This window comes from Nicotiana tomentosiformis, chromosome 2, assembly GCF_000390325.3.
Source record: "Nicotiana tomentosiformis chromosome 2, ASM39032v3, whole genome shotgun sequence".
NCBI lineage: Eukaryota > Viridiplantae > Streptophyta > Magnoliopsida > Solanales > Solanaceae > Nicotiana > Nicotiana tomentosiformis.
In genome coordinates this window covers 168,645,107-168,656,272 of record NC_090813.1, presented here as the reverse complement: position 1 = coordinate 168,656,272, position 11,166 = coordinate 168,645,107, and positions in this window count along the sequence as shown.

Here is an 11,166-nt window from a genome sequence, read left to right as displayed (position 1 = left end):
ACTACCCTCTTTGACCGGATAGATGAAAGAGTTTTCGGGCAAAGAAATTGAACCAAGGCCAATTTTGTTCCGACTTTAGGCACACATTCCAAGAATGGCATATAGTTTTAAGAAAGATTATGAGTAGTAGAGCTAAGGAAAGTTATGGAAGAATTCAGGAGAATTTTGAGAAATTGGAGCTGAATTCCGGATTTGAATCGCATACATACCTCAGGCTTAATGAGGATTAAACCTCATGTAGTTTTGGAGTGATGGTTTGGAGGAGGCGACGCTCATAGAAATTTCTCTTGCATCGTATTATGACGATACAGCGAGACGGAATATTTGGTACCCATGATAGATCTTAAATGCGGCTTGATTTGAAAGATTTGAAGAATTAGAGTTCCACTGATCGTTTTTGAGTTTGAGTTCGGATCCTTGGCCCACATATGAATTTTTTGTCCCTCATAGTGTTGTAGCTTATTTTTTTGCTTAGAAGAAGTTCCACGTCATGATGTTTGGTCCTGTAAAAACAAAATACACACATAACCATATATTGAAATGTAGATAGGTTAAGATGTGATGTAAATGATGTAGGAATAATGATGCCTGGCTATCAGCTAGCCGTTATTTGAGATTGGGACGACGAGATACTCGAATTTGAATCGATTGTTAGTCGAGTTGTGTACCATTCCGCAGCTGTCTGAGCATTAAGTCTTTTCACATTGGGAGTATCTTCGCGCGATGGGAGTAGTTAACTTGTAATGTAGAATGTATCTCCGTGTGATGGGAGTAGTTGCATTGAAATGTGAAGTATCTCCACATGATGGGAGTATTTTCATCGAAATATAAAGTATCTCCACACGATGGGAGCTTATGACTTGAAAACATAATCATGCATGTAAGCTGCATGAGCAAAACGTCAAAACATTCAAGATAAAATAAAGAAGTAATGAGCATGACCAAGAGATACTCTTGACTGCAAAAACCAGATTGCGGTCATCGATTAGCAGAATGTTAGTAATAAGGTTTGTGACTATCTACTTGTAATATCCAATGTGGCAAAGTGGCGGTGCGGAATGCTCCCATTGGCGGAATGCTCTCGTTGGCGATTTGTACAGGGCGCTCCGATTGATTGAGCGAACAGTTTTGCTATATACACGGCTTTGATTGGCAAAGCCTACGGGTCAATTTGTACAGGGCGCTCCGATTGATTGAGCTGACGGTTTGCTATATACGGGTCCTGTTGGTGGGGATAGTGGCTCACTATATACAACATGCTCTACTTGGTTGAGATGATGGTTTGCTATTCACAATATGCTCCTCTTGTATCGGCGGCCTGGTTCCAAAATACCTGCAAAGGATTTGAGAGTTAGTTTTTAGATAGATAAGGAAAATTTAGAATAATGAAAGAGAGATGGTAATTATGAGAGAGTGGCGGATCTGTCATTTCCCCAACGTGCTCCAGCGTTGCCTTGTATCCTATCGATCATACATTCAAAGAAAATTTCTTAGTAGGGGGTGTTGGTTTGTGTTGACCGTAGTCCTGGCTTTGACGCGGGTCTGGTGAGGTTATGCCATGAAGCTCTGTAGGTGGAACAGTAGTTTTTAAGAAAAACATTTCAAAAATATTTTATCTTTTGGCAAATGTCGTCATTCCGAATTATGACATGTTTAGAAATTCCCTCCAACTGAACGCTATTTCAGGAGGACTTTGTCCCGTTGATGTCGATTCCTAGAGATGCCTCTGATGATGTGGCTTCTTGCCGTTGTGACTGCATCCTAATCTAAATTAATTTGTTATAAAGGTTTTCTTATGTTTATGACCAAACCTTTTCAGGTTGCCTACGTATCCGAAATAGAATTAGGTTCGAACATAGTTCGTGGGTAATGGTAAATAAAATATGATAATGGCCAAGCCTAACTCAGGCAACCTACGTATCCAAATGGAATCAATTCAAAACATAGTTTGATTACAATAGATGCAAAATGATGAGACTTAAAGTGGAACGGCCGAGTCTGACTCAGACTGCCTACGTATCCAAATAGACTCAGGCTAGAACATAGTTCAATTACAATAGATAACTGAATCCGATGAGGATTTCCTACGTATTCCTTCCAAAGAAAATCAAGTTGTGGCATAGTTACAAATACATTGAAAATGACATTTCGATTTCCTATTACAAAAGAAGAGGGGGAGAGAATGAACCGGACCCTACTTGGGTTTCCTATGTATCTCAGCGTGGGAAATCTGGTCGGGTGTAGTTCTATTACAACCAAACCCTAAATATAATATTTTCAAATGTAGTATCTCTTGATTGTATATGAGTTGATAGGCTTCCTGCTGACTCTTCCGTCCATCTCTGCCAAGATCAGAGCTCCTCCCGACAATACTCGATGAACAACATAAGGACCTTGCCAGTTTGGCGCAAGCTTTCCCTTGGCTTCTTCTCGATGAGGGAATATTTTCTTTAAAACCAACTGCCCCGGTGTAAATTGGCGAGGTTTTACCCTTTTGTTTAATGTACTGGCCATCCTATTTTGATACAACTGACCATGGCACACTACGTCTATTCTCTTCTCATCAATGAGCATGAGTTGCTCCTACATGACCCGTATCCATTCTACGTCGACTAGCTTGGCTTCTTGAATGACCCTTAAAGATGGTATCTCGATCTCTATGGGTATCACGACTTCGGTGCCATGTATCAACATGTATGACATTGCCCTAGTGGATGTTCTCATGGTGGTCCGATAACCCATTAAGGCGAAGGATAATTTCTCGTGCCATTGCCTATGATCGTCCACTATCTTTCGTAGAATCCTTTTAATGTCTTTTCTTGGCTGCTTCAATTGCTCCATTCATTTTTGGTCTATAGGCTATAGAGTTACGGTCCTTCTCACAAATTTCCCTCATGAGATCACTGTTGAGATTTATTGCATTGTCAATGATGATCAACTCGGGTATCCCAAACTGGTAGACTATGTTGTTACAGATGAAATCTGCCACTACTTTCTTTGTGACGACTTTGTATGTAAAAGCTTCAACCCATTTGGTGAAGTAATCAATTGCTACCAAGATGAAACATTGTCCATTTGATGCAGCATGCTCTATAGGTCTGATAATGTCCATGCCCCAAGCGGTGAATGACCAAGGTAATTATATTACATTCACCTCATTGGGTGGAACCCGGATGAAATCCCCGTGGATCTAGCACTGTGACACTTCTGCACATAGCGGATACTATCGCTTTCCATGAACATCCAAAAGTATCTGGCTCTTAAAATCTTCTTGGCTAAGGTGAAGTTGTTCATGTGAGGACCACACGTCCATGTATGTATGTTTTCTAGCAATCTGGTTGCTTCAGCAGCATCTACACATCTTAACAGACCAAAGTCCGGGGTCCTCCTATACAGGACTTCCCAGTTGAGGAAAAAGTGATTTGCTAACCTTTTGAGAGCTCAATTTTGACGATTGGTTCCATTCTTTGGGTACTCTCTTGTTTTAAGGAATCTCTTGATGTCGTAGTGCCATGGCTTACTGTCTAGCTCTTCATCTATATGGAAACAATACGCACACTGAACCCGAATCTCTATCTCAATAGGGTCGATATAATTCATATTTGGATGGTGAAGCATGGATGACAAGGTTGTGAGAACATCGGCAATCTTGTTCTGGATCCTGGAATGTGTTTGAACTCGATCTTTTTGAACTTCTTACAAAGCTATGTTACACAATGCAGATATGGAAGGATCTTGACGTTCTTGGTAATCGATTGTCCTTGAACTTGATTTATCAATAAATCAGAGTCTCCTATGACCAGAAGCTTTTTGATATTCACGTCGACTGCCATCCTCATATCGAAGATGTGTGCTTCATATTAAGCCATATTATTGGTGCAAGGGAACCATATCTTTGTTGATGTCGGGTAATGCATCCTGATTCTAAAATTAAGACAACCCTGATTCCTACTCCTTTGAAATTTGCGGCCCCATAGAAGAACATTCTCCATCCTGGGTATGACTCGGCGATGTCTTCTCCGGCGAACAACATGTCTTCATCTGAAAAGTATGTAGTGAGCAGCTCATAATCCTTGTCCACTTGATTCTCTGGAAGGCGGTCAGCTAAGGCTTGTCCTTTGATGGCCTTCTGCGTTACGTACACAATGTCGAACTCGCTAAGAAGGATCTGCCATTTGGCCAGTTTTCCTATAGGCATCAGCTTCTGGAAGATATACTTGAGCTGGTCGAGGCAGGATATTTAGATGTGTGGTGTATGCCGACATTTAATGCCTCAACTTTTGAGCTATCCAAGTCAAAGAACAGTAGGTGCGCTCTATCAGAGTTTATATGGCTTCAAATGGTGTAAACTTCTTACTTAAGTAGTAGATAACTTGATCCTTTCTCACGGTCTCATCCTTTTTTCCCAACACGCATCCACATGCATTATCCAGAACTGATAAGTATAACAACAATGGCTTCCCGGGCTCGAGATGAACCAACACTGGTGGATTTGACAAGTACTCCTTGATGTTGTTGAAGGCTTTCTGACACTCTTCTATCCATTTTGTAGTGGCATCCTTTTTCAGTAGCTTGAAAATAGGCTCCCAAATTATCGTAGACTGGGCTATGAATCTACTTATGTAATTAAGCCAGCCAAGGAATCTCATCACATCCTCTTTGCTCTTCAGCGGCGGTAAGTCTTGAATGGCTTTGATCTTTGAAGGATCAAACTCTATCCCTTTCACACTTATAATGAAACCTAACGATTTTCCGGCAGGGGCTCCGAATGCACATTTTGCAGTATTCAACTTCAAACTATACCTCCGCAAGTATTTGAAAAACTTCTTCAGGTCGTCCAAATGTTCTGCACTCTTTTGAGATTTCATGATGACATCATCCATATATACCTCGATCTTTTTGTGGATCATGTCGTGAAAGAGGGTTGTCATGGCCCTCATGTAAGTAGCACTAGTGTTCTTGAGGCCGAATGGCATGACTCTGTAGTAATAAACTCCCCAAGGCTTAGTGAATGTTGTCTTCTCTGCATCTTCTTCATGCATCAGGATCTGATGGTACCCGCGAAACAATCCATGAATTACTGCAGCTCATGCTTTGCGCAAATGTCGATGAGGATATGAATGTTTGGTAAAGGGAAATCGTCATTTGGACTAGCTTTGTTAAGATCTCGATAATCCACAATATCTTGATTTCCCATCGTTGTTTGGTATCGGTACTATATTTTCCAACCATATGGGATAATTGGAGGATCTTACCAGATTTGCCTCTATCTGATTGGTTATTTCTTCTTTTATCCACAAACTCAAATTTGGCTAGAACTTTCTGGGTTTTTGATTGACTGGCGGTCTGACAGGATCGGTAGGTAATCGGTGCAAAACGACGTCAATGCTTAATTCGGGCATGTTGTCATATGTCCATGTGAATACGTCAATATACTATCGGAGGAGCTCAACCAATTCTTCTTTCCGCTCTGCTTCTAAATGGATGTTGATTCGAGTTTCTTCTACGTCTTCTTCGCTTCCCAGGTTGGCTACTTCTGTATCTTCAAGGTTAGGCTTTTTCTAGCTTTCCAACAAATCAATCTCTTGTGGGAGATTATCTGGCATCATGATTTTGTCTTATTCATCATAATCTGGATCACTTTTCTCGAGGGTTTCGTTACATATCATAATCGCGGAACACGGGTTTTTATTATTTTGGCTACAAAAAAGAGAAAAAACTAAGTATAAATGAAGCGATAAATAAATTTACAGTGATTTTAAGAAAACAAATTTTATTTCATTAAAGAGGAACATCAAAGTGTTCAAGGAGGCAATTGACAAAAGAATACATGCACGGTTCAAGCCTCAATTTACCGTGTGTTTTTCAAAAAGTTTTACTATTCCACACTACCAAGTCTCCCCACAAACTAAAGAAGGGATGGCAGTCCAATTCTGCAAGTCCTCTCCTGGTTTGGCATTATGAATGGTCAGTATCTTGATATCAACTTTGTCGCAGCATTCTTTGATCATGGTCACGAACAACCTTCACATTCAATCGACGATGTCGTCCTCTGGGTTTGAGCTCTGACCCGGACCCGGAACACGCTCTGACATAAAAGCTTTCTTCCTGAAGCCACCGATGTATGTTATTCCAGTTGGAGGCTGATACCTTATGACGGCTATACCTTTCTGCCCCTTGGCTCAATCGGCTCTGTTGTCCCATTTGATCGGTCTCCCAGCCCGATCCCTAGCAGGTACCCGTACCTCATCATTTCTATCATAGCCATCTTTGATCTGTATGGTGACTGCATACCAAGATTTTTCTCAGTCTCCTCTATCTCTATGAATGGAGCTACATACTCCAGATAAGTTGACTGAGTCCACTCGTCGTGAATTACAATCTCTTGAAAACTCCACTTACACTTCATGCATTGATGAAGGGTAGATAGGACTGCTCCCGCCATATGTATCCAAGGTCTTCCCAGCAACAGGTTGTATAAGGATGAAATGTCCATTACTTGGAACGGTATGGGAAACTCAAGGTCCAATTTGAAGAGATAAATAGATTTCCCCAATGACGCCCTTCTGTGACCCATTAAAAGCTCTTACTCTCACATGGCTTTCTTTCACTTCTCTTAGATGAATACCCAGCCCTTGTAGGGTAGAGAGCGAGCAAATATTGACTCTGGATCCTCCATCAACAAGTACTCGGGACACCACCTTATCTCCATATTTGACGTTGATGTGTAAAGCTCGGTTGTGACCCACACCCTCTATTGGAAGTTCATCTCTTCGGAAGGTAATCATATTTGCCTCGACCATATTCCCAATGGTCGCTGCCAGTGCCTCACTAGTAGTGTTGCTCGGCACGCTCACTCCACTTATCACTTTGATCAGGGCATCTTTGTGACTGTTAGAACTCATTAGCAGCTCTGTTGCACCCCATTTTGCACTAGTCAAAACAAGATTCAACTTGTGGTTTCTCTGTTGTTGAGGAAAGAAAGTCACCCCCTAATATTTAAAGGTATACTAGGGTACCTATTTAATTACTAAAGGTCATATTCTTTATTAGTCTGCTAACCGGTGAGATTATGAGTAAGGATTCTTGTTAGGGGAAGGTGTTAGGCACCCCTTGAAATCTACCTGAAGTAGCTCCATAGGACTTAGACTAGATTTAGGACTAATTGTTTGTACTATGCCTTAACTAGTGTTCAAAAGAGTATAGCTCACCATATATTAGGGCATAATATCTATAAGAGAAGAGTATGGTTTAAAGAAGATTTATTTAAAGAAAAGCCTTTAGGAAAATAGTGTTAGTATATATAAACTTGAAAAGAACTTTGAAGGATGGAACGTTTGTTATGAAAGTGTGTAAAAAGAAGATAAGTTAATGCACTTTGTTTCCTAAAGCATAGAAGTTCATATTATTCTAATGAGGTGAAAGTGTTATGAGAATGAACCTAAGATATACCTTGGTTTTAGATAAAAAAAAACTGTTTGAAAACCTTTGTTTTTGGGACAACAGCACTTTAATCTATTCGAAATAGTTGATTCCATTTTAGAAAAATTAGACTCGCAACTCAGTTCTGATTTTCCTTTTTGACAGAGCGATTGCCGCCTTTGGACGTCAAAAGTCTTTAAGAAAAGAGTTAGCAAAGCATAACAAATTAATAACAGCTCACGATTAGTGGATATAGAATTAGTTGCTAACTAATGCCTCTTTTAATCCTAAATTCTTTAAGGCTTGCCTATGTTATTTTATGTGAATTAAAAGAAAAAATAAAGCATTAAATCCAATATATAATTGTCATATACATGTGAGATAAAACAACATGAACACAGTAAAAAGCAATGACATAGTAATACTATAAAAATAATGAAAGCAGTAAATAAAGGATCGAAGGGAAAGAAAGGACTCCCGGGGGTGTGGGCCTCATAGAGGCAGGCCCAGCAGTTACAGAGACGAGCAATAGCTGACTCTGGACCTTCTGAGACATAGCAGGGCTGGACTTGGACCTGAGTTCTTAAAGAACTCAGCAAGCCCAAATCATTGCACATGTCCAAAAAGAAAAGAGAAGGTCATTAGAATAACAGTACTATATACACATCCATATATATGAAATTCGCAAGCGAAGAATAAGAGAAAAGATCACTGACAGTATTTAAATACTAAAGAAGTCATACTAATGTGGAGATTGTGTATAATGAATGATCCACATTGAACACCTTTCGGTTGTTATTAAACACCAAACCCAAATAGAGTGATAAGTGTCAATGAATTAAGGGTTGAGGAGAGAATTCTACTCAAGGTCGATGCCCCGTTAGAATCCCCCGTCACTTCAAAGTTCCCAAGGGTCTCAAGGCCCAGGGCAATGCTTGTGCCGGGGAGAGCAGCCCAACCTAGATTTAAACTCTACTCCCAAATACGTCTAACCACTAACGACTCATTCTTCCCTATAGATTTGAATGTCAATGTGGCTCTTTTAATGCAAACCAACCACTATGACATTTCCTACCACAGAAGCATATTTTTCTTAGCAGAATAACACATGAAAAAACACATAGAAACAATCCCTATTTCTTATAACAATACATTCAGTTCTAGATGATTGATTAACATACTAGACAGACATGAAGATCTAATTCCAAATACACACATAGACAGGAACAGCATATTGTTTTTGTTAAAGAAACATACAATTGGAATCAAGCATCCCAGAGATTGATAAATAGCACATAGTTTAGAGATATAACAACATATGTTATTATCTTATTGGATTGATCACAAACTAGTTCAACACCTGATATTATCATGAGCATACACATAGGTTAATAACACTACTTAAATTCTTTGAGATTCCCAGTAATGATTTAGAAAATGATATAGGCAAGTTATTGTACTCAATCAGTAACAATAGAAGGTTTATCCTATACCAGATTCAATCCAGAATGACAGGGAAAATGGAGGACTGAGTATAGTTTTGAAACAGGGTTCAAAGTATGAAATCATGAGGGATAAACAAAGATTAATTCCAAACTTCTACACATACAGAGACTTTAATCAAAGTTATGATCTCACAAAATAGGATGAGTCTCAACCATTACAAAATCAGATTATCAGTGTCGGGAAACATCATAATAAGAGGATATTTGGATTAGCTTATTTTAAGTGCTTATTGGCTTTTAAGCATTATTTTTAGTTTTTGTGGTATTTGAAAATGATAAAAAGTGCTTAAAAGCACTTACTTTTAGGCATGAAAAGTACAAAAATTAGCCAAAATTTGGGTATTACCAACTTATGGCTTTTGGATTTTAGCTTATAAGGTACTTTTTAAAAGCCAATCCAAACACCCTCTAAGCAGATCTGAATCAGCTGTATAAACTAAGGTTGATAACTAGACATGGTGAAGTTGTATTTAAATCATAGAAACAGTTAGTTTGTTTGCTGCTTAGAATGATGGGATACTTGAAGTTGACTCGATTTGGTAGCCGGACTGTGTACCGTTTCACAGTTGTCGGAGCATTGAAAAGTGTCTTTGCTTGTTGGGAGAGCTTGACTTGTAGAGTGCATCTCCGCTTGTTGGGAGAGCTTTACACTGAAAAATGTCTCTGCTTGCTGGGAGAGCTTGGTTTGTGGAGTGCGTCTCCACTTGTTGGGAGATCTTTGCACTAAAATATAAAATAATCTCTGCTTGGGAGTGATTGACTTAAATCGTAACCATGCCTAAAGATGCATGAGCAAAACGGATTCAAGGTAAGAGTAAAGGAAAGAAAAAGCATGCCCAAGAGATACTCTTGACTGAGAAGCTAAGTTGCCGCTGTCGATTGGCAGAACGTCAGTAACGAAGTTTATGACCGTATATTATGGCCTCTGTTACGACGGAGCAGCAGTACAGATTGCTCTATTGGTAGAATGAATTATTTTCTATATATAGGATTTCGATCGGCGAAGCGACATTTGATTTATACAGGGCTCTCCAATCGATTGAGCTGGCAATTTGCTATATACAAGACTTCAATTGGTGAAGTCCACCGCTCGTTTTGTACAAGGTGCTCGGATTATGGAGCAGGCAGTTTGCTATGTACAATGTGCTTTTTCCACATCAGCAGCCTGATGTAGAGGTACCTGCAAAGTATTCAAGGATAAGCTTTAGTTGTACCAAAAAAATTCAAGTAATGGAGTAAAGGGAGATAATCCTAGGAAAGCGGCAGATCCGTCATTTTCCCCAGTGTGGTCCCAACATCTCCTTGCTTCCCGTTGACCCCGCACTCAATGAAAAATTTCTTAGTGGGAGCGGGGGGAGGGGAGTTGGTATGTGTCGACCATAGTGTTGGTTTGCCCCAGCTTTTGATACGGCTATGCCGCGAAGTTCGGTAAGTGGAACAAATTACTATTTTTTTTTTTTTTAGAAAAACAATTTTGAAAAGCTTTGTTCAAAGACAAGTGTCGTCATTCCCGATTATGACATGCTACGAAAAGTTCTCCACACACGAGCGTCTCTTCTTGAAAACTCTATCCCGTTGATATCGTTCCTTCTTGATGCTCTAATAACGTGGTTTCTTCCCATTGTGACTGCATCCTAATTCAATTCATTCATTACAAAGGTTTTTCCTAAGGTTATGACCGAATCCTTTCAGGTTGCCTACGTATCCAAAATGGAATTAGGTCTGAACGTAGCTCGTAGATGATGATAAAATATGATGAATATGACTGAGCCTGACTACGTATCCAATGGAATTACGTCAAGGCGTAGTTCAATTACAATAGATGCAAAATGATGAGATTAAGAATGAAATAGCCAAGTTTGACTCAGCTACTTATGTATCCAAATGGAATTAGGCTATGACGTAGTTCAATTACAAAAGATGACTGAATCTGATGAGGATTGCCCTCATATTCCTTCTTAGGAAATCAAGGCGGCGTAGTTCCAGAACAACATACAAAAAATGATATTTGGATTTTCTATTACAAAAGAAAGAAGGGAGAGAAATCGAACCCTATATGGGTTGCCTGCGTATCCCTCCGTGGGAAGTCAGGTTGAATGTAGTTCTGTTATAATCAAAAACCTAACTCGATTTGTCATCAAACATAGCACCTCTTGATTGCGTCTAAGTTGATGGGCTTCGTGTTGATTCTTCCATCCATTTCTGCCAGGATTGGAGCTTCGCCCGCCAACACTCGGTG